The following is a 25785-nucleotide window of genomic DNA, read 5'->3' on the forward strand; positions in this document are numbered from 1 at the left end:
ACACTTATTGATGTTATGTACCCCCCACCCCCACCCCAGCAGTATCCCACTACTGCCAATCCCTGTCTTGTAGTATTATGCTAGATGTTCAGGGTCCACTTATGAGTGAGAACGTGGTACTCAGTTCTTTGTTTCTGTGATAGATCACTGAGTGTGATAGACTCTAAGTCCATCAAAGTTGCTGCAAAGTCCATAATTTCATCCTTCTTTATGACTGCATAATATCCCATTGTGTATATGTGCCACATTTTTTTAATCCAGTTCACTTTCAGTGGGCAGCACAATTGGTTCCATGTTTTTGTTATTATGAATAGTGCTGCAATAAACATGCATGCGCAGATGTCTTTTTTTGTAGAATGATTTGAGTTCCTTCAGGTATATTCCTGGAAGGATTATTGGGTGGTACGGATGATCAATTACTAGTTCTTTTAAAAATCACCCACTGTTTTTCATATAAGCTGAACAAGTTTGCCCTCCCACCAACAGTGTAGAAGCGTTTCCTTTTTTCCTCATCCTTGCCAGTGTCTACTGTTTTTTGTTTTATTAATGATGGCCGTTCTTACTGGAGTTAGGTGGTATCTTAATGTGGTTTTGATTTTCATTTCTCTGATGATTATTAAGGCTGAGCATTTTTTCATGTGTCTGTTGGTTGCTCGTATGTCATCTTTTGAAAAGTGTCTGTTCATGTCTTAAGCCCACTATTTAATGGGGCTGTTTGTTTTTTGGGTTTATTTATTTTTTTTCCTTTTGACATGTTTGAGTTCCTTGTAAGATCCTGGATGTTAGGCCTTTGTCAGATATGCAGTTGGCTAATATTTTTTCCCATTGTGTGGACTGTCTCCCTTCACTCTTGATGATTTATTTTGCATTTCAGAAGTTTATCATTTTGGTGAGCTCCCACTTGTCTATTTTATCTCTTATGGCAAGGGCATCTGGGGTTTTGATCAGGGATTGGTTGTCTATTCCAATTTCTGTAAGAGTGCCTCCTGAGTTTTTTAAGATTTTTGAAGTTTGAGGTTTTATGTTTAGTTCTTTGATCTATCTAGAGTTGATTTTTGTGTATGGGAGGGTCCTGTTTCCTTCTTCTGCATGTGATCAGCCAGTTTTTCCACACTATTTACTGAATAGAGTTTCTTCTTCCCAGTGGTTGTTGGTGGAGGCTTTATCAAAGATAAGTTGGTTTAGAAATTGGGGCTTTGCTTCCAGAATCTCTATCCTGTTTCATGAGTCTATATGCCTGTTCTTTTACCCTTACCCGACTGTTTTGATTATAGTAGACTCATAATAAAGTTTAAAGTCTGGGAGTGTGATACTTCCCACTTTGTTTCTTTTGTTGAGTATCGTTTTGGCTATCCATGGTCATGTTTGTTTCCAGATGAAATTCTGTATTATTGTTTCCAGGTCTGAGAAGAATGAAGATGGTAATTTAATGAATTTCATTGAATCTGTAGATTGCTTTGAATAGGATGGACATCTTAACAATGTTGATTTTTCCAATCCATGAGCAGGAATATTTTTCCGTTTGTTTGTGTCTTAATTGATTTATTTGAGCATTGTTGTGTAGTTTTTGTTGTAAAGGTCTTTCACTTCTCTGGTTAGGAAGATGCCAAAGTATTTTTTTTCTTTGGCTTTTTTTTGTGTGTGTATGTGGCTATTGTGAATGGAATTATACCTTTTATTGGCTCTCTGCCTGTTTGTTTTGGTGTATTAAAATGTGACTGTCTTTTGCATATTAATTTTGTGCCCCAAGACTTTGCCAAAGTCCTTTTATTCCCTTGGATTTTCCAGGTATAGGATTATATCATCTGTAAAAAGTGATAGCTTAATTTCCTCTTTTCCTATTTGTATACTCCTGATTTCCTTACCTTGCTTGATTGCTCTTCTAGATTCCAACGCTATGTTTGACAAGAAGGTGAGTTGGGCGGCCTTGTCTTTTTCCAGTTTTCAGGGGAAATACTTGCAATTTCTGTCCAATTAGTAATATGTTGCCAACTTCAGTCACTTTCAAAGTACTCTCCGTTTCATGCAATACACCTATCAAGACACTTTTTCCACTGCTCAGAATAGTTTTTGAACTCATCAATGTTGATGCTTTTTAGTGCTCCTGACATTTTTTGTTTTATCTCTTCCACATCAGCAAAACATTTCCCTTTGATGACATTTTTCATCCGGGAAACAACAAAAAAAAAGTTGCTTGGGGCAAAATCCGGGTAACATGAAAAGTGGGGTATGGGGGTCATGCCATTTTTTGGTCAAAAACTGCTGATTTTTCACCATTCAGTATGGTGTGGACAGGTATGCTCGTAAATCACCCATTATGAAATGGGAAAACCTTTGAAAGACTCTTCAAAAAAAAATTCACTGAAACTGAATGTAGCCTCTCACAACAAAACTAGCTGGAACACTGATACCAGTGGGTTTCTAGAACACTTACCTACCAGGGAGAGCATTCTTATAAGGAGCCCACTAAACCTCCAAAACCTAATTTTGCTTTTGGGGAGTCCTTCCTCATATACTTGGTAAAATAAATATTGAAATAAACTGAAGTTATCATAAACATTCACATATCTAGAAAGATTTCTCAATACTAGTATGTCTGCAAACATTTTTTATAAAGATCCAAAGATAAAAAAATTTCAAGAGTTGTGTGTTATTTCATCTCCTTTACATCTACTCAATTCTACTGTTTTATCATGAAAGTGGCCATCAAAGAATACATAAATGAATGAGTGTGGTTGATTTCCAATACAATGCTGCCTGCAATAGGTGGAAGACCAGATTTATTCCACAGGCTGAAGTTTGTTGGTCGTGCTCTATGGTATAGTTACTGAAACACTGATATATCCTGGGAATTTAAACATATGTAAGTTCAATGACAGTGAAAAAAGTCTGAGAAATTTTCATTAAGTTGAGACTCTTGAAAGAATGGTATGCTTTTCAGTGGCACAGTTTATTATTTCTCTTACTGTTTTTTATTTGTGTTAATACCAGCTACCTGGAATAATCTCTAAAATATTCACTATGTAGTTTATGCTTATTCTAGGTTGATGTTGCTGAAATTACAATCGGGTATTAATTCGGGAGCTTCAGTTTTGCCATGGTAAGTCACTGGTCCCCTAGATCACCACAGGGCCCTTAGGGGGATCTAATAGAAAAGAGTGTGACTTTCCTATGAGGAATGTCATGGGGAGAATGATAAATCCATTACTGTCAGTGGAAGCTAAAGATTGGTGGATAGTTCTGTTCGCAGCTCTCTAAATTTGATTAAAAACCAATGGGCTCATATCTAATAAACATACACTTTCAATTCCCGCATGCAATTTAGAGAGAGCAGCATGAAAATACCCATCAGTGTGCTACTGCACAGTCTGGGGGGATATAAAGACCTCATGATGGATTCCTCAGCTTCCTTGACTAATGTTTCCAACATGACTTGTTAATCTCTGCAATGATCAAGTAGCTATTAAAGTTAAAACTGTGCTAACCTTTTCAAAAATTAGAAGAGCATGACTACAAGTGAAACGACAATGGCTTCCTGCAGAGGCAGCCTTATAGGTGAAAGATCACCCTATCCAGGCAGGAGTAATGTATGCATTATTTATACAGTGTGTCTGGGGTCTGCATGAAAGATGAAATCCCAGTCTGGGAAGTGCCTTTCTCAGCAGGATTATTTTAGTTAAAGTGCACAAAGTAGTCTGCTGCATTTTCATAAGCTGAGTATTTTCATAAGCTGAGTAGAATTAGAGAAAATGGGTTTAATATCATCTCTCTTCTTTCTGGGCTTAACCCCAGGTAAAAACAATACAAATGAATAATATATGTGAAAGTAAATTGACTGACCTACTATGGCATTGTTTTGAAGATTTTATGAAGGAGGAACAAATAGCTAGTTAAGTATCAACTTCGTTCTCTGCACCTTCTTTTAGATTTACTATTATTCAGTGCATATATTCTACCCCAAAGAAAAGAAGCTCGTTTCTTCTCAAACTCAGCTACTTCTGTGTTCCACCTTGCTCTAAGACTTCCCGGAGGCCACACTCATGCATTTAACTTTAATACCTGATTGACGAGGTGAAGGACCAAAAGAAAATACTTTAGAAACAAAATCAAATTTGTTAACATTAAAAAAACTTTTACAGTGCTTCAGGTAGCATCTCAGGTCCTCATACCCTAAATTAATTTGTAAAATGTAATCTAGCCATACTCAAATTTTCACAAATCTCTGAGCCCAACCAATTCTTTCCTGGAATAAATTTTGCCTTGTCTTGCTCATCAACTCAGGATCTTCCAGTTCATTTATAAGATTTTCAAAGTGTAAAATGCTGTATCCTTAAGCATGAGTACAGGGTGATGCTGTGGGCACATACTGAATCATACTTAAAGAACTAGCTCATTGCTACCTCCTCTCTGAACTTTTTCAAGCTTCTTAGGTTTGTAAATACCTTTTCTTTGTTTCCAATGTCTGTATATATACTTCATTATATTCCATCTTTATTGTTTAGAGTTATAATGAATAGTTTTAATGCCTATCTCCTAACACTGGAAACAAAAAAATATAAACCTAATCCCATCATCACAATCTCCATTTCCAATAGAAAATTAACTGAAATAAAATATTAACTGAAGTAGAGAGCTCAGTGAGCAGTTCCTAATAAAAATCTTGAGCGAGACAGGTTGTAATAGATTAAAGATGACCATAAATTTTTTGCTACTTCTCCCACTGAAAAGAGATATTTGCCTCACTTCTTAAATTTGGCTAATTTTCTGACTTGCTTCACTAGAGTATGTAGTGGAAGTGCCTTTCTAGAATTTCTGGTGCCATATCATTGGAAGCCGTATGGCGTCTGCCTGAAAGGATGAGATACTCACTTCTTAGGATATTGTTCCCTAGAAAATACTCATACTTAGAATCCACGTTAAGAGGAAGCCAAGCAGTTCCTTGAGAGGCCCACATGGAAAGGAACCTAAGTCTTCAGCTCACAGTCTCAACTTGATTCCAAATCAACAGCCAGTATCTTGGCATCCATGTGAGGCCACCATCTCAGAAGTGGATTATCCAGCCTCAGTCAAGTTGCTCTAGCTATTGCTGCATGAGATTGATATAAATTTGCCCAATTTGGGGACTATTAAGTAAAATAAATTATTGTTGCTGTTCTAAGCCTAAAATTTGAGAGTAGTTTTTAATGCATCACTAGATAGGAAACTAATGGTACAGATTTTTGAAAACAAAAAACAAGTCTGCACTAGCCATATATATTCTCACATGTATGAGAGGAAGGTTATAAATACATACTTGATCCTTGCATCAAACATTTTTTGACTGATTTTCCTCTGAATAGAACATACTCTTCTAATATATACCATACCCAAATGAAGCAATAGAGAAAAAAATGCATACGCATATAAACATACATAAACAACAACATAAAAAGTTGAAACTTAGAAAATCTTTGAGATCAGCAGTCACTTAGAAGAAAACTGAAGTTTACATAATTAGGTGAGTTATTCCACATCACATCGATGGTAACAGAAATTATCAAGATTGTCCTTTGATTCCAGTTCTGAGTTATTTAAACTTAAATACTATTTTTTTTCAAAAAAGAGATATATAACATGTCATCAGATTTCTAGTTTCCCAAAACTCTCAAGTAGAAATAATGCTTCAGTAAAAGGACCTTTAAACATACATGATCTCCCATATCGCATTTGTGTATTATATCAGAACTGTGTTCAGTGACAGATGGTTAGGCCACTCAGATACTAGGAGGATATAAATATTTCAAGACTGATCATATATGGGCCTTCAAATTAGAGTACAAAAATATTTTTATAACCTAACTTCCCTTGCATTAAAAAGCTTTCCTTATATATCCATAACCAAATGTATTCATCTAGGACATTAGGTCAATTTATCTTACAGAAGAGTCTCACAAAATGAAAATAAAACCAAAATAACTCATTTCAATGGGTAATATTTTCAAGAATGTCCCTAGAATAAGACACTCATTTGTTGGCACATTTCAAGTTCATAAAAGTATTCTATCCTTATATGATAGAACCTTAAACAAAACTAGTTGAGATAATGGAGTACAATGAGAAGGTGAAAAGTGATGGTGAAAAACTGGAGATTAGGGTCTCCCATTAGGAGAGCACCAACATGTCTCTTGAACGTTGTGGTAACCTGTATGAGGGGATATGTAATACAGAGATGCAACTTCTTGCATGGTTAAGTTTGTAGACTAAGAATCATGCCAAAAATGTATGTTAGGAAATACTTCTAATCTCTCTTCTCAAAGCTCATTCTATATCACTATTGTTTAAGCCCAGAGTGCCACTCCTTTCTTTTATACTATACATAGAGTCCCACCTCCTTCCGAGGATCCACCCTTCTCAGGACCCGCATAAATCAGTCTCCTGTCAGGCTGGCCACTCACCCAGTGGTATTCTCTTTCACCTTCAAAGGATTAAATTTTTAGTTTGAAGTCACAATTAAACTTACAAAGACAGAAAGAGGCATCATTTTAGATCAAACTTTTCCTTTAGTTCTAGAACAAATATTCCTGAAGATTAGAATAAAGAAGCTTGCCTGAAATAGGAGAAAGGAAAGTAAAAGTACAAATACTTCAAACTACTTTTATTGTAGATTGCCCTACTAGTCACAAGTATTTAGTTGAGGACAGTGATAGGCTGAGGAATGCCTGTTATATATCTAGACTGCAAGTTGGATTGAATACCTGGGCCTCCCCTGATGTAAGAACCAGTGGCTTTGAACTAGATTTAGCACAAAAAATCAAGGTTTTATTTTGCATTTGTTCAATCTGAAACAAAATATAGGTAAAGGGAGTTACCAAGTTGGCAGTTGAATAATCTGGAGCTAAGAAGTCTGGACTAGAGATAAATATATAGAGGGATGGATGATGGTTATAAAGAAACCAGTGATAACCAGAGGAGTAGATGAGATTACCTAGGGAGATAGCATGTAGTGAAGACTTAAGCTGAGGCTGTGTAAAGGGGAATGACAGGCAGATGATTGAGAATAAGAGCGCAGAGAGTAAAAAGGAAACGACAAGAGTGTGGAAAAGCCGAGGGAGATAATGTTTCAAGGAGAAGACAGTCATCAGCATTAATTATTCCTCACATGTCCAGTGAGGTGAGAACTTGTAACCATTTTGAACTTTCCACACTGCTTCCCAGCCATACAATTGTTAGTTTCCTAAACATGCTATGAATTCCTTCACCTCTAGGTTTTCATACCGTACTTAATCTGTCATCAGTTCTTTTCTTTACTATTAGGTTAATCATTTTTCAGCATTTAAGGTTTTGAATTTTTAGGGCATTTTTTCTGGAGAGCCTTTGTGATCTCCTCCAGGGTAGGTCAGGAACTCAACCTACGAGCTTACCCCACACTTCATGCCTTCCTTATCAAAAGAGTCACTATTCGTTATTATCACTTTCTAGATAATTCATTCCTTCCCCTTGCTCTGTAATCTCCATGATGTCCAAAATCACATTTCTTTGGTATGCCACTGTATCCCTGACTCAGTAACTAGTACATGGTAGATACTTATCTATATGCTGAATTAAATAAATGGTGTGAAGATTTACAGTGCACTGGTTATCATTTCAGTCCAATGCATCTTGGACTGCAATTTCTACTACTTGCACAAGTCTAGTGAAACAGAGCACTCAAATTAAATGAAGAAACTTTGCTACTCACAGATAAGCAGCAAGGAACAGTTGAAGCTGTCATGTTGATCCAGTCATCCATCAAGAAAATTGTCCAGGATGGGCCAACCTTGTTTACATGTGCTTCAATTGCAGCACAGGTGAGGGCCCTGTAAAACAGCCTACCTGGATTTTTTTTTTAAAGATGTGCAGTACAATATGTTCTCACTCATAAGTGGAACTTGAACAATCATAATGCTGTAGGAAAGGGATCGGCAGTAGTGGGAAACTGTCGGGGAGGGGTGGGATTGGCAGTTGAGGGAAACTACTGGGGGAGGGAGGGACACACCTCATCAACAAGGGTACCTGCATAATCAATGTTTGTATACCTAACCCTGAATTGTACCCCACATCGCTATAATAAAAAAAGATGTTGATGAGGTGTGCCCCCACCCCAGCAGACTCTCACTACTGTCAATGCCACCCGCTACCACCCTCCCCCTGGCAATTTCCCACTACTGACAATCCTTTTCTTATAGTATTGTGATAATTGTTCAAGGTCCACTTATGAGTGAGAACATGTGATACTCAGTTCTTTGTTTCTGTGATAGATCACTCAGTATCATAGACTAAATTTATCCAAGTTGCTGTGAAGTTCATAATTTTGTCCTTCTTTATGACTGCATAATATTCCATCATGTATATGTACCACATTTTTTTATCCAGTCCTCTTTCAATGGACAACTGCAATAAATATGCGGTGCAGGTGTCTTTTTCACAGAGTGATTTGAGTTCCTCTGGGTATATTCTCAGTAGGGAGATTGAGGGGTTGTATGGAAGGTTGATTTTTCGACCCTATGACAACAGAAATGCTGTGCTAAATTGTTGAAGGACATCCTGTTCTTGGAGAAACTAGAACTGAGCCCAAGCTGTGCTGACCAATTCTTTATTTCAGAATATTGCATTCCCTGCACATTCTACAGTTATTTTCGAAAACTACATGAGAGAAAGAAGGGAGAACTGGGTTGATTCAAGGCCACCCAGAGAACCAGCCAACAAGTGCGAGAAAATATTTTATTAAAAAAAAAATCAATCTTGGGCCAGTCACGGTGGCTCATGTCTCTAATCCCGCAATTTGGAAGACCGAGACTGGAGGATTGCTTGAGCCCAGGAGTTCGAGAACAGTTTGGCAACATAGCAACATCTCATATTTGAAAAAAAAAAAAAAAGCATAAATCTTGGCTTTTATTTTCTCTGATTGCTCTCTATTTGCTCCTTCTCGTTCTCTTTTGAGGTGCTTGTTTCTACTTACACTTTATTATTATTATTGTTGTTATTTTGAGTTGGAGTCTCACTCTGTCGCCCAGACTGGAGTGCAGTGGCAGCTCCCGGCCACCGCAGCCTCGACCTGCTGGGGTCCGGCGATCCTTCCGCCTCAGCCTTCCAAGTAGACGGAACTACAGGCATGTGCCACCACACCCGGCTGATTTTTTAATTTATTGTAGAGATGAGGTCTCACTGCCCAGGCGGGTCTCGAACCCGCAGGCTCAGGCAATTCACTCACCTCAGCCTCCCAAAGGCGCGGGATTACAGGCTGAGCCACCGAGCCCGGCTCTGCTTACACTTTAAATGTCGGTGCAGCTAGTGTTCTGTTCTTGCCCATGTTCTCTTATTCACCCACACATCTTTGCATATTCTGGTTTTGTTTACTATATTCTGATGAATACCACTTATTCATCTTTGATTTAGATTTCATCTTTGATCCAGATTGTGATCTAGACCTATGTATCCATCTTTTAAATATTTTCAGTTGGATATTCCACAGACCTCTAGATTTAGTGTAATCAATAATACAAATAGACCACTTATATACCCAATTCTGACTTGTACTCCACATCTTTAAAATATAAAACAAAAAGAATAAAAAAACAAAAACTTTCTTTATTATATCCCGTTACTTGTATTAACTACCCCAGACATTGGCATAAATATTCATCTTATTACTTAAGAACTTATCTGACTGATTCATCATGTGACTCTTTACCTATTGTAATTGATCAGCTGACAGACTTGCTAATATTTTGGACACCTTTGTTTGCTTTAATTTTTTATTATATTCAATCAAATGCTTTTCTAAAACCAATTGGTTTTATGAAAAGTTTTCTTAAAAGATTTTTTTCACTCTCAGGCCTGTGACTCTTCAGTTTATTCTGTATATGAGTTATTTTTTTAAATAATCTGCTTCAAACTCTTCAGTGTATTCTTTTTCCATAAAGCTCCTTAACAAGACAAAAAAGATCTTTCTTGATATGGTTCCTATTTTCACCTTGACACTCAGATCTCATGACATCCTCCATCACCACCACAGTTGTAGTTTCTTGAACATATATGTTCTTTTTATTGTCAGTATGACTAGGTACACATATTTTCTCCCTAGAATGCCTTTCTGTGACTCTTGTCAAAACTCGTAATTATTTAAAAACATGATCAGCAATATTTCCTTTGTGACACATACAACGCTCACTTCTGATAGTAGTGTCTTCTCTGATACACCCTCTACTGTGTTGTATACATAGTTCTGTTGCTTGATGTTATCACTAAATTCCCATGGTTTCTTTGCTTTTGTCTTTTAAGTTCTATGCTATAGTCTTTTTGGGGTTCAGAATAGTAAAACTAATTTAGAATTTTGTATTTCAGTTTCGTCTACAATGTATATACTCAGGAAATGTTTTATAAATTGAAATAAAAGGGCATATTGAAACAGAATTGTTATGAATTTTAAAAGTGATTATCATTGTGTTAGAATTTGGTTCTCTCAGCAATTAGTCTTTACTCTAAATCAACCGAAGTACTGCAATAGCATATCAGAATTAATCGGAATTACATTTAGATTAGTTAAAGCTGTTGTTTCCAATAAGATATTGGCATATCATTAGGGTATTTTTGTTTTTGATAGTGGTGGTATTGTTGTTAGCGGAATTGATTATCTTATTAGAGGAATACTACCAGCATCATGTTTGTGTTAAACCAAGTCAAAATTTAGTAGCAAAGAAGTTTTATTGTATGTAAAATACTGGAAAGTAAGAGGATGATACTAAAACTATCAAGTAGAAAATTACTTTAGTACTATAGCTTGTCATTTTCTCATGCATAAACTCTATAAAGTCGAGTGTGGAAAAAAATTCAATAAATCCCTATGGCAATGAGGAATGGAATTAAAATCCAAGTGAAATTAAGTTCTAGAAGATTAATGTTGCCAGTTATATTTTGATGACAACAATAAACATAATGCGATTTTCTTAACTTATTGCTTTAAAATGAAAGTTGATAACCAACAACGGAACCATTTTAGCACAGGTAGCTAACTACTTGTATTTGAGTATCCCAACAGGTAATCTGAATTGTAACGAAGAGGTGCTTAACTCATTAATGTTTTTTATTGTGTCTTAAATAAAATTAAAATTGCTTTAGAGTCCCTTGTATATTTAACTATTATATAAAGAACGTATTGTTCATTTCTTTACCTACATATTTATTTAATTACTTTCTTTTTATCTTCAATTGAATATCATTTCCTACCAGTGTGTTAAGCATATATACATGAATTCTCAATTATACAATCAGACCTTCATATATGGGAAACTTTTTAAAAATACATATTTAATTTGTAACTATTGATTACTTTTGGGGGGAATGACACACTTTAGGATAAAAGAGCTATACTTTACCTGTGGGAATCATATACACTCACCTGCTAGTAACTTTAAAATTTTGAAACTCTGTTGATGCTAGTCTAGAGTACTGGTTCTAAAAGTGGTCCCTGGATCTACATAGTACCACCTTGGACCTGGTTAAAAATGCAAATTCTCAGGACTCACTTAAGAGTTGTTGAATCAGAATTTCTGAGGGTGGGCCACAATTTTGATGATTCTGATAAAATTGAAGAACCATGCCTTGAAGTAGATAGGTTCATAGAATTTTGGAGTTTAAAAAACTTTAAAAACTAACTAAGCCTCTCATTTTCAAGCTAATGCTAGTAATAATTAAATGACTTGCTCAAGGAAAGTTACAGCTAACCAAATTTCTGAGTTTCTGTTTTTATGCAAGTTTCTGATCCTGAGGTATTCAAGCATAGACGTATCCTTAAAAGAGGTCACATATACATACACAGACACGCATGTGAGTACATACTGATAAAGCAAGTCTGGTATTTACTTTTTAAAAGAGTTTCGGAGGCCAGGCACAGTGGCTCACACCTATAATCCCAGCACTTTGGGAGGCTGAGTCGAGAAGATTGCCTGAGCCCACAGGTTCTAGACTAGCCTGGTCTACTTGACGAGACCTTATCTCTACAATAAATTAAAAAAAAAAAAATTGCTGGGCATGGTGGCACATGCCTGTAGTTCTAGCTACTTGTAAGGCTGTGGCTGAAGGATCGCCTGAGCCCAGCAGGTCGAGGCTGAGGTGGCGGTGAGTGCTGCTGCACTCCAGCCTGGGCAAGAGGGTTAGACTCCAACTCAAAAAATAAAAATAAAAATAAAAGAGTTTCTGAAATTCTTACTGACCACTTCAGTGACTTTGATCCTTTTACTTTATGAGCAATAGTCAAAGTCATTTTATATTTTAAGAGGTAGACTTAGTAAGACTTAGATATGGCATAGAGCTAGAAAGAGCTTGGTCAATGTTAATCAAATTAATTAAATAATTTATATGTGAGAAAACATTTCAGGCAGAGACAGAAAAAAGTCTCTTTTGTCATAAATCATTCTCAAAAGTTGTTATAAAATTAAAGATTTACATTCAAACCCAGATATATTTGATTAAAACAGACACAGATTAAAACCTTATTTTAAAAAAAGGTTTCCTGTTGCAATTTCAATGAATTTACTTTAATATTTATATATAATGGCATTTTCTTAGTTCAGTCAGATATAAAAGTCAGTACTTGTCTAATTTGTGTATCTGCATAAATAGACATGCTGCTCGTCAGAAATTAAAATGTTTATAGTGCAAAAGCTTGTTTCCCTAAAGAAAAAATAGAAGAAATGAATGAAGACAGATCCCCTATAAAGAGTTGAAATTGTGCCAAAAGGAAATTGCATTTTCCAAAGAAGTTCTCATTGTTCGGGAAAACACAAGACACAGGCTAAATAAATCAAAGTCCCATTTCAATAAGCCCATCTGAACAAAACACATGCACTAGATTCATTACTTTGGAAGATGAGTCAAATGCATGGGGTTTCCCAACACGTTCAAATTTGATTTTCAGTCTTACTCTGATTATTAATATGTTTGAACAAAAAGGAAATTAAATATCTCCTTGAAAAAGAGTTAGAAATATATATGTATATAATATATATATAATATGTATATAATATGTATATAATATATATATGTATATAACATATATAAATAATACTTAATCAGGCCTATAACTACTTTCTCCTCCCCTCCATTCCAATAAACAAATCAACATGAATTAAATTAGATTTTGTTTTGCTTGACTTATCCCATTTCATATGAAGTAAGATAATGAGTTAGGTAGTTTCAAAGAATTAAGTTAAATACATCCAGACCCCCAGTAAATTCTCTAGGTCTTAATGTGCTTCCAAAGATTAGTTTGCTACTGTAAATCTGGCCATTAGAATGTTTCTCTTTGAGCTCAGTTAAGACCTGTCACAGAAGCCTAAAATCCTATGACATCTTTAATAACCCAAAATAGAAAAACTGCCTAATAATTTAAAGTAAATTAGAACCATGTTTTCTACATGTAGCTATGCACAGCACTATGGGTGTAATAGTGATTTGAGTTCAAGCACTACAGAAGGAAAGTCAAATATGTCCCACTTGTAGATCAAATGCTTAGAAGAATAATAGACTGGTCTAATGTGGGATTAGGTCTTGTTATTCTTAAGATTTATAGGACGTGTAATACTGTAATCTCCCATTTAGTGTAGACAGACCAAACTTTGAGGTAGTTCTTAAGAATATCTTAAAAACTAGATTTTTATCTCATACCTCCCAGGGCTGCAAATGTTTGAGCAATACTGTAGTATTTTTTGTAACTATTTACAACTGAACTCTTAGAATTTATATCATGTATTAGATAGGGAACATGAGGGGAAAGAATCCCAGAGATAGCCCCCTCTTCAGAAAGCATGTAGTAATTTAAACTTTCTGCCTGTGTATGGCCCCATAAAATTTATACAGAAAGAAATTAAATGTATAAGATGATTTATAGGAGGATTAAAAAAGTTTGCAAGTTTGAGATTTCATACATCTTCATGAAAACTGTTATAAATCTCTGTAACCTAAATTGCTTATCCTAGTTCTACAAAAACAGCATAAGCAGAGCAAGCAATTATCTGTAATAAACTTTTTCTTTAATATTATGGCAATTCCATTTTCTTAACACACCCGTCATAATATATCTTGTGCTCTCCTATAGTCAAACCGTGTATCCTAGTTACTTGTACCTTTTACAATTGTGCAGACACTGTAGTTATATGGCAAGTCAACATGGCTGTAATCTTGAAAGCAAAATATGAGCAGGAATGAGAATCTTAGCTATGCCTTTTGAAGACTAATACATTTTTTACAAATCAAACCTTAAAAATTTTACTACCTATAGAGAAAGTTTCAAAATAATGTGCTCTGATTATAGTTTTGAGAAAAGTTATCAAAGTTCCAGATTCTATAAAACATTTATACAAGTTGAGATATTAAATGGATTGAATAATATCATGCAACACTGAGGTAAATATTTAATCTATGGTGCTAAGAGTTAAAAATGAGGTACCATTTTCAGTTTACATATTTTAAAGCACTTAAATCAAAGTAACTTTAAACCTGAAATTAGTTTTTAATTTTTATTTTTTATTGATACATAAGGTATGTAGATATTTGGAGGCTACGTGTGGCAGTTTGATACATTTATAAAATCTGTGACGATTGGAACAATTATCACCATAAATATTTTTTTCATGCTAGCTGCATTCAATAGATTAATGTTAATTTCAGTCACCATACTGATCTATCGAACACTAGGTCTTATTTCTTCTTTCTAATGGTATATTTGTATCCATTAATCACTCTCTTCAACCCTCCCCTCACACTTCCTGACCTCTGATAACAACCAATCTACCCTTTAACTTCATGAGATCTACTTTTTTCGCTCCCACATGTCAGTGAGAACAATTCCATATGTATGGCTGCAAATGACAGGATTTAATTCTTTATTATGGTTGAATTAGATTTCATTGTGAATTTATACCACATATTCTTTATTCATTTATCCATTAATGGGCACTTAGATTAATTCATATTTTGACTATTATATATAACGATGCAGTAAAGACCAAAGTGCAGATATCTTTTCAATATACTGATTTCTTTCCACTTGGAATGCCATTAGTGAAATTTCTAGATTATATGATAGTTCTATTTTGAGTTTTTTGAGGAATCTCCCTGCTGTGTTTCATAATTTACTAATTTACATTCCAACAACAGTGTATGAGGGTTCTTCTTTCTCTACATCCTCACTAGCATTTATTAGTTATTTCCTGTCTTTTTTATGAGTCATTTTTAACTGACATGAGATGATATCTTATTGTGGTTTTGATTTGCATTTCTCTGATAATTAGTGATGTTGAACATTTTTTCATACAGCTGTTTGCTGTTTGTATGTCTTTTCTTGAGAAATATCTATTTAGATCTTTTGTCTATTTTTTCATTAAAATAATAATTTTATTGAGGTGGTACGGAGCTGAACATGCGATAGTGTCAAAGTGTGACTATAAGTGTTTGATGTACTTATTTCAGGTAGAATAGAAAGTAGAAAGGTCAAAAATTTTCCCAGGCACATTTTCTTCCTACCCATTTTAAGTGAAAAATGTTATAATAGTCTTCAAAGAATTTTGCTAGAAGAGCACTTCCCATGGTCAACTGGTCAGAAGTCAAATTAGAATAGCCTCCTATTTAAAAAAAAAATTTTTTTAATTTTAAATATGTGAGGTACAGTTCAGGGTTAGGGGTACAAATGTTCATTACACAGGTACCCTTGTTGATGAGGTGTGCCCCCTCTCCTGGCAGTTTCCCACTACTACCATTCCCTTTCTTATAGTATTACAATAGTTGTTCAAAGTCCTCTTATGAATGAGAACATGTGATACTTGGTTCTTTGTTTCTGTGATAGATCACTCAATATTATCAGTATTATAGACTCTAAGTCCATCCAAGTTGCTGCAAAGTTCATAATTTTGTTCTCCTTTACAGCTGCATAATATTTGATTATGTATATGTACCACATTTTTTTATCGAATCCTCTAACAATGGACAAGATAGTTGGTTCCATGTTTTTGCTATTGTGAATAATTTTTGCCTATTTTTTAATAAGTTTATTTGCTTTTCTGCTATTGAGTTGTTTAGACTCATTACACATTCTAGTTACTAATTCCTTTTCAGATTTATAGTTTGCAATATTTCCTTGCATTCTGTAGGCTCTCTCTTCACTTTTTTGTTATTTCCTTTGCTGTACAGAAGATTTTTAGCTTAAAAATTTGTTTATTTTTGCTTTTGTTTCCTGTGCTATTGAGGTCATACACAAAAAATTTTTTGCTCAGACCAATGTCCTGCAGTGTTTTCCCAAAGTTTTCTTCTAGTAGTTTCATAGTTTCTGGCCTTAGATTTAAGTCTTTAATCCATTTTGCTTTTATTTTTGAATGTCATGGGAGATAGAGTCTAGTATTATTTATTTGCATATTGTTATCTATTTTTCCCACCATTATTTGTTGAAGAGACTGTCTTTTTCCCATTGTATGTTCTTGATGCTTTTTGGAAAATAAGTTGGCTATAAATGTATCGATTTATATTTGGGTTTTCTCTTCTGTTTCTGTGATTTATGTGTCTGTTTTTATATCAGTATCATCTTAATAGCATTTAGATACACCAACAGCAATCAGAAAAAGAAATAATGAAAGCAATCTCATTTACAATAGCTACAAAGAATATATTTTAATTTAACCAAAGTGAAAGATCTATACAAGAAAAATTATAAAACACTGATAAAAAAATTGAAGAGGACACACAAAAAAATGGAAAGATAGTCCATGACTATGGATTAGAAAAATTAATATTGTTAAAATGACAATACTACCAAAAATAACATATAGATTCAATGCAATTCCTAACAAATTCCAATGGCATTCTTTACAGATATAGAAAAAAAATCCTAAAATCTATATGGAATCATAAAATACCCTGGATAGCCAAAGTAAATTTTGAGCAAAAAGAACAAATCTATAGGCATCACACAATCTGACTTCAAAATATACTACAAGCTGTAGTAATTAAATCGGTGCTGAAATTCTGTTGACCATTGTACAACAAAAGATATTAAATGAAGAATAAACTAATCACAGACATTTTTTTTTTAATTTTTAATTTTTTAAATATTTTATTTTAAAGATGTGTGGTACAATTCAGGATTAGGTATACAACAGGACATTGTACAGGTAAAGTTTGGGCCTCCTTTTGGTTCCCACTTAGCCTGATTAATCACAGACATTTCTTTTGTAGAATATTTTAGTGACTATTATGAAAATTCACGGACATGTGCAAGGAGTCTCTTCAAAAAAATTACTTGCAAATTCCTTTTGTTTAAAAATTGTATTGCTTCATACAGATTTACTTAAAAATAGTGGTAGATATTGTGGGAGGAGACAGAAAGCAAACAAGATTTACATCTTGGGATACAGCTAAAATAGGTAGAATGAGGTAAAATTGTGCTTTCGATGAGAAATTTGTTTCATTTCTTTGACATTAAAAAAAATCAGCTAGTCTCATGATTCTTGCCTTTCATTATCTGTCTCTCAACATCTTTTAAATCAAAGTGAAGCAAAACTTCTCCCCTTGCATAAAATTAAAAACTCAGATGTCCACAAGAGCCTGGCAGGTCAGAGAATTTTCACTTGAGTGTTACATTCAAAAAGTGTTGCCCATAGGAGACAGCTGTTTTTCACGACCAACTGTGTGATGACATTTGATAATGGAGGACCAGATTTTTCAACAATCCAGAGAAATGAAAAACTCATATTTTAGTTTGTATTTTACGAATTTTAAATGTTGGCTCAAACTACAAAAATATATTGGCCTAACAAAACTCTTCTTAAATCTATTTTTCAGACTCTGAACTAGTCTCAAATTCTTTAAGTTATATAAGTGACATTTTTATGACATGTTCATTGTCATTATATTCTAATAAAATTTATTTTAGATACATTTCCATTTGTGTACTCATATCAAGTTAACCCTGACTGTTCTTTAACTTACTGTGTAGATAAGCACGGTTCTTAATGTTGTAAACGAGAGTAAAGAAAGGCCTAGTGTCATATAGTCATGCTGGGAGATATAAAGTGTAAATATGTGCTATAAATAAAATAACTGGTTTCTGTTTTTTATTTTTATTTTTTTGAGTTGGAGTCTCACTTTGTCACCCAGACTGAAGTGCAGTGGCTGCTCCCGACCACCGCAGCCTCGACCTGCTGGGCTCCGGCGATCCTTCCGCCTCAGCCTTCCAAGTAGCTGGAACTACAGGCGTGCGCTACCACGCCCGGGGGATTTTTTGATTTATTGTAGAGATGAGGTCTCGCCAAGTTGCCCAGGTGGGTCTCGAACCCGCGGGCTCAGGCAATCCACTCACCTCAGCCTCCCAAAGGCGCGGGTTTACAGGCTGAGCCACCGGGCCCGGCTTGGTTTCTGTTTTATTATTATAAATTATATGCCAAATAAATCAGCATATGCAATGACTTTGAGATGTCTTTTTTTCTTGTCTCTTTAAAGAGTTGCCTATTCTTTATTGTCATATTGCCCTTGGTTAATCAAAACACAAAATATTCTGTAATCACATATAATGTGTATTAATTGTTTTATGTGAGAGCAACAATATGTTTATATTTAATACAGATTTTAGCTTTTATAATCCATAGAGTAATACAGATGAAGACACAGAATTTAGAGTAAGTGATTTGTGTTTCAGAATGCTGTGTGATCTTTGGCAAATCTATTGATTTCTGAGCCTTGGTTATCTAAACTATTAGGTAAAGATAATAATTATTCTTTTACTATATATAAAACTATAAAAATGTTCATAATTATCTTTAATTGATAATTTACCAAAAAACTGTAGAGGAAACAGCAAATTAAAGTAGACATAGCTATAGATTTCAAAAAGATCTCTATTGAGCTGGAGATGCACTTCCAAATATTTTCATGCATTTTTAGATTTTTAAGTTAATTAACTTTTAATCTGTCATACATCATCATTTGGGGCAACTTTCTTTTATAACTCTATGCACAATTCTTAAAATTACTCCCTCAATATTGACTAAATAATCTTGTGGGATTTTCACATTCTCTTAGCTATTTTCCCTAGGCTATTGTCTAAATATATTTAATAAAACCTGACTTTAAAAGAGTTGAATATGTACTTGAGCCTCATGATTTTCTATACTGTTTTTGTGACTAAGTTAATCAAGTGTTTTTTATAGTGCTTTTATAGCATCATTTTTATCCACTTCACACTGTGTATGGGTTCAAATGTATGAAACCTGTTTTTAAAAGTGACAGCATACATTGAAAGTGCTACGGCTCATTCAGATTCAGCAAGCTGTCAACTCAAAACCATAACAATTATACATCATTGGAGACAATGCTACTCACTCCATATGGAGTGCAATAGGCCTTCTCTCTTAACTCTGAAATTGCCAACATCCATCTCTGGTGTTTACAACTAAAAAATATATTAAATTAAATAAAGGTGTTTAGAAGTATTTTTCTTCTACCAAAAAGTAAAACAGAATAGAATTTTGCATGACAAGTTTAGTTCAGCTGGAATTAAAGTCAATATGTGAGGAATCACTGCAGAATGAAACCTTCCATAGAAAGCAGTGAAGGATTTATTATCAGCTCTTGACTTTGTATGTACAATTAGAGGAGGTATCCATCCAAAGAGTGGATCTGCTAGCTGTCAACGTCAGTAGCTACATGACATGAAAATATCTAGAGATGATGGATTGTGATTGTGTTTTTCACTTTTAATTCAGTTGCTTTGGCATCAGTTAGAGAACAACAAGAAACATTTTTGAAAATATATTGAGTTCTTCAGACTAGAATTTCCTGGGTGAATCAAATCAATATTAGCAAATTGTTCAACCTAGATGCCTCTCTACTAAGTGACTAGAAATTACTAGGTGAAATGCTATGGTAGATTTAGCTACTCCCAACTGAAAAAAGCAGTACAGTGTGATTGAAAGGGTATCTCCTTTAAAATTACACATTCCTAGTCTGGGTTCCTAAAGCCGATATTTGCTGCTATAAAACCATGGATAAATAATCTCTCTGATTCTAAATTTTTTTCACCTCTACAAAGGGGGGAAAACATTCCTCCATAGGCTGTTTACATTTTAAAAAAGCATCATTTTAATAGTACTGGCTATATGGCAGTTGCTGCTACTATTATTATTATCGCTCCCCAGTGGTGGCCATAATTGGAACTAATTATTCACCTCCTTCCAAGATACCATCAGGGCTATTCCCAATATGCTCTGTATCTTAATTTACCACAGTTACCTCAAGAAGCTCAGGTTTTTTCAGGTCATTTTTATTTTTCATGGTCTTATCTTTTATGGTTCTGTCAGTACATATCTCAAATTGGCTCAAACTAGACTCTTGCAGAAAAGGCTCTACTGTACCCTTCAGAACTCATGACCTATCAATGACAAAACCCCATATATCATCAGTGTCGTGGTAGTTTGACTTCATTTTTCATGTTTACTGATTGCCTTCATGTCTCATACATCCTTTTATCCTTTTGCACCACATCTAATAAGACAACATGAAAGTTCAGATACTCCATTACTTGGCATGGAAGTCTGAGACGTGCGATGCCCAGCCCAAACACTGGAGCTCTCACTCCAGTCACCACTTCTATCCACAATGTAAACCAAAGCCACTCATTCTACCTTCACTAAAGCTGTACAAATCTTGGATCTTGGGTGCCTATTCTGGTCTCTACAGAAAGTCCATTATATTAGCAATAAACCTTCTCATAATCTCTTGAATATGTGACATCATTCATCTTGACATCCAAATTTTAGATACAGGGGTTAATACTGCTCCATCAGGCTACTATACAGCACTCGATATCTTCTTGTCCGTGTCTTCATGTCTTGCTCTAATTGAATCTTGACAACCCAGAACTATGATCCCATATATCACTCTGAAGTAGTGGCTATTCATTTTCCTTACAAGCTGCCTGCCACTGGAGATAGAGGTTTTTTTTCTTCTTTCCTCCTGATTGCCTCTTCTAGACCATTATTTTTTATTCTCTCTAAAAAGAAAGCAAAACAAAAAATTTCAAATAAAAATCTCCAGTTTCAGTGGATTCATCTTGGGACAGGTACTAATCATCTTCCAAGTGAATGTCATTTATCTGGAAATTATTTTACCAACTTGATGATTTATTTTTCTATCACTATTTGTATCAACATTCTCGATTTTTCCAATAATCCAGTAGATTTCAGTAATCAAATTTCAGTGCCATATAATTTCAGTTCCAACAGCTACACCTATCCCTCACCATATGTGTTAGTTCCCTAGGGCTACTGTAACAAAATATCACAGACTGGGTGACTTAAACAACAGAAATTTATTATCTCACAGTTCTGAAGGCCAACCAAAACCAAAATGGCAGCAGGGTTGGCTCCTTCTGGAGGCTTTGAGGAAAGGATCTGCTCCAGGACTATCTCCTTGGATTGTAAAAGACCATCTTCTTTCTGTCTCTTTACATTGCCTTCCTTCTATTCATGTCCCTGTGTCCAAATTTTCTCTTTTCACAAGGACACCAGTCATATTGGATTATGGTCAGCACTAATGACCTCTATAAAGCCCTTTGATTTTCTCTATAAAGACCCTATCTCTAAATAAGGTGTTGAGGATTAAGACTTCAAAATATAAACTTGAAGGGAAAAGGACACAATTCAACCTGTAACATTTTGTATCTCACCACAGTTATATACCCTCAACTAGCCCCTAGTCCCTGTCATTCACAGTACTAGTACCATCTGCAAATTACCAGTTTTTAACATCTGCTTTCTTTATTTCTTTCCTCAAATAATCCAATTCCAATAACATTTATTTTACTCTGGAACCACTAATCCATTGAAGTCACCGCACTTTTGATACAAACAGTCCCTAATTTATGATAGCACTATTTGTGACTTTTTAAAAACTTTATGATGGTGCAAAAGTGACACGCAGTTAATAGAAATTGTACTTAAAATTTTTATTCTTTCCAGGGCTACTGATACGTAGTATAATACTCTCTTGAAACTGGGCAACAGCAGTGAGCTGTAGCTTTCCAACAACCAAAGCATCATGAGGGTAAAGAATCGATACTCTACAGTGGACCATGTTGCCAAATAATTTTGCCCAACCATAGCCTAATGTAAGTGTTCTGAGCACTTTAAGGCAGGCTAGCCTAAACTATGATGTTTGGCAGTTTAAGTGTATTTCTTTTTATTAATTTTTTTAGTTTTAAAGATGTGGGGTACAATTCGGGATTAGGTACAATTTAGTGGTCATCATACAGCTGAAGTTTTGGCCTCCCATTGGACCTTACTTCACCTGGTTTGGGATCAGGAACCCTTATTAATGTATTTACTTACCCCTCTACCTCCCCTAGCAGTGATGTGCTACTGCCAATCTCTTTCATGGAGTATTATGATAAATGTTCAGCTTTCACTTATGAGTGAGAACATGTGGTGCTCAGTTCTTTATTTCTGTGATAGATCACTGAGTATAAGAGACTCTAAATCCATCCAAGTTGCAGAGAAGTCCATAATTTTGTCTGTCTTTTTGGCTATGTAACATTCCATTGTGTATACATACCACATTTTATTTTATCCAGTCCATTTTCAATGGGCAGCATGTTTGGGTCCATGTTTTTGCTATTGTGAATAGTGCTGCAATAAACATGCATGTACAGCTATCTTTTGTATAGAATGATTTGAGTTCCTCTGGGTATATTCCTGGAAGAGAGGTTGCTGGGTCATTTGGAAGGTCGATTTTTAGATCTTTTAGAAAACATGACACTGTTTTCCACAATGGTTGTACTAGTTTACACTACCACCAACAGTGTGGAAGTGTTCCCTTTTATCCACATCCTTTCCAGCTTTTTTGTTTTTGGGGTTATTAATAATGTTCATCCTGACTGGAGTTAGGTGGTATCTCAGTATGGTTTTCATTTGCATTTCTTTGATGATTAGTGAGGCTGAGCATTTTTTCATGTATCTGTTGGCTGCTAATATTGACAATACAGAAATTCATATGGAAACATAAACAATCGCGAATAGCCAGAAAAGACTTAAAACTTTATTATAAGGCTATAATAATCAACACAGCTTGGTATTGGTACAAGAACAGACATATAGACCAATAGAACAGACTAGAGATTCTGGAAACAAAGCCTCAATTTCTCAACCAACTCATCTTCAACAAAATCTCCACCAACAACCACTGGAGAGAGGACAAATTATTCAGTAAATAGTGCTGAAAAAATTGGCTGACCACATGACGAAGATTAAAACAGGACCCCTACCTATCACCATATACAAAAATCAACTCCAATTGGATCAAAGACCTAAACGTAAAACCTCAAACTATAATAATCTTAGAAAACGCAGGAGACACCCTTACAGAAATTGGAATAGGCAACTAATTCCTTGACAAAACCCTAAAGTCCATGCCATAAGAGATAAGCTAGACAAGTGTGACCTCATCAAACTGAAAAGCTTCTGCAAAGCAAAAGATACCATCAAGAGAGTGGGAGACAGCTCACAGAATGGAAAAAAAAATTTGTCAACTATATCTCTGACAAAGGCCTAAGAGAAACTCAAATGAGCTGAATGGAAAACAACAAGCAGTCCTATCAAAAAGTGGACAAAAGATATGAATAGTCATTTCTCAAAAGGTTAGGTGTATTAAATTAACTTTTACTTACAATATTTCCAACTTACAATGGGTTTATTGGTATGTAGCCCCATCATAAGAGGAACGCCTGTACTTCTTTTCCTTCAAATTGTATTCTAAGGTCAGAGTTTGGAAACTGTCTTGCTAATGCCCTCAGTTACTTTACCCCTCTCTATCTGTTGTAGTCACCTAGAAAAATCCCAGCTCATCAAATATGAACTGTCTATCCATTTTGCACCAAAACTGCACCAGCTAAGTATGGTAAGAAAAACTACATGAAAATTGGGACTGTCTTCTCTTTAATTTTTGACCATAAGCCTCAGTTGATTTTTATCACAACCCTTTCTTGCTCCCGTGCTCAGATTGTTCTCTAACTTTCTAAGACCAGTCCATGTTATCTGTTCTCTACTCAAAGTTTCAATAAAAGTAACTCCCAATGCCCACCAATATATTTGCTTATTATATCACTGTGAAAATTGAAGCAATCCATAGATATTATTCTTATCCTCCAAGCCTATATCCTAGACCTGTACTCCTATTGCAATGAGTGAGTGCTAATTGTTTCATAAAGGCCAACTTCTGAATTTTGTGAAATCTTTATCTTTTCTACGCAATAATTTTTGCAGTGGTTAATTTTATGTGTCAACTTAACTGGGTCACAGGGTGCCCAGATATTTAGTTAAACATGATTATGAATATACCTGTGAGATGTTTCCGGATGAGATCAACATTTTATTTGGCAAACTGGGTCAAGCAGATTGCCCTACTCAGTCTTGGTGGGCCTCATTCAACCCATTGGAGGACTAAGTAGAATAAAAGGCAGGGTAAGAAATAATCCACTCTCTTCCTGACAGTTTTTGACCTGGGAAATTGTTTTTATTTTATACTTGAACTAAAACTTATACCATTGGTTCTCCTGAAATTGAACTGAAACTATGCCAGCCCTCTAGGGTGTCTTGCTTGCAGATGGCAGATTGTAGATTCCCAGCCTTCAAAAACAATCATATTATGGATAAAATATATTAAAGTATTTTTTCCACATTGTGTATCAGGCAACAACAGATATTGATCACTGAGACAGGAGAAACAAATTATACAAGACCTTTTTCTTTAAGAGTGTGTCAGGGCACAGCATAGAAAGAAGAATCAAGACTGAACCCAGTAGATTCAGGAGTTGGAGGTGAGAGTTGAGAAACACCAAGGAAGAAAAAATTCACAGGACAGAGAAGAGAGATACACAGGGAGATAATTCCTAAGAGAGGGGTTGGTCTCAGTAGAGCTTCCTTGTTGATTACTTAGCTGTGCAAGCATGTGAAGAAATGCCCCAAGGACTGAAGATGTAGAAAAGGGGTATCCAAGAGAATTAGAAGGAAGAGTGTCAGGGCTTGCATAGCACCAGGAAATATACAAAGACCTGCAAACAGAGAACTGCAAAACATTGCTGAGAAAATTTAAAAATACCTAAATAAATAAAGATGTATATCATTGTCTTAAGTCAGAAGACTTGGTATTAGTACATGGCAGTTCTCCCAAAATTGATTTAGAGATTCAGTACATTTCTAACAAAATTCAGTGAACCTTTTAAAAAATAATTTTAAAAAAAATTTTAAAATTCATATGCAAATTTTAAGGAAGTAGAATAGATGATAAAGCAATTTCAAAAAAAGATTGAGAACTAATACTACTTTATTTGAAAACATTAAAAACAATATTAATTGAGACTATGATATTGCCCTATAGACACACAGATCAATGAAACAGAATAGAGAGTAGAATTAGACCCATTGCTATATGGACAACTGATTTTTTTTTTTGACAAAATTTTCAAAAAAATTCAGTGAAGAAATAATATTTTTAAATGGTGGTGAAACAATTGGTATCCACATTAAAAAATTAAACTTGGGTATATACCGTACCCTTACAAATTTAGCTCCAATGGATTACAGAATGAACTACAAGACTAAAGCTAGAAAACTTCTTAAAAATACATATAAAAGAAAACCTGTGATCTTCAGCAAACTAAGGTTTTCCTCTACAGCATCAAAAACACAATCTATAAGGAAAGCATATTAGTAAATTTAAAAACTTTTGTTT

Source organism: Carlito syrichta, unplaced genomic scaffold (assembly GCF_000164805.1).
Source record: "Carlito syrichta isolate Samal-C Ts95f unplaced genomic scaffold, Tarsius_syrichta-2.0.1 Scaffold315588, whole genome shotgun sequence".
Taxonomy (NCBI): Eukaryota; Metazoa; Chordata; class Mammalia; order Primates; family Tarsiidae; genus Carlito; species Carlito syrichta.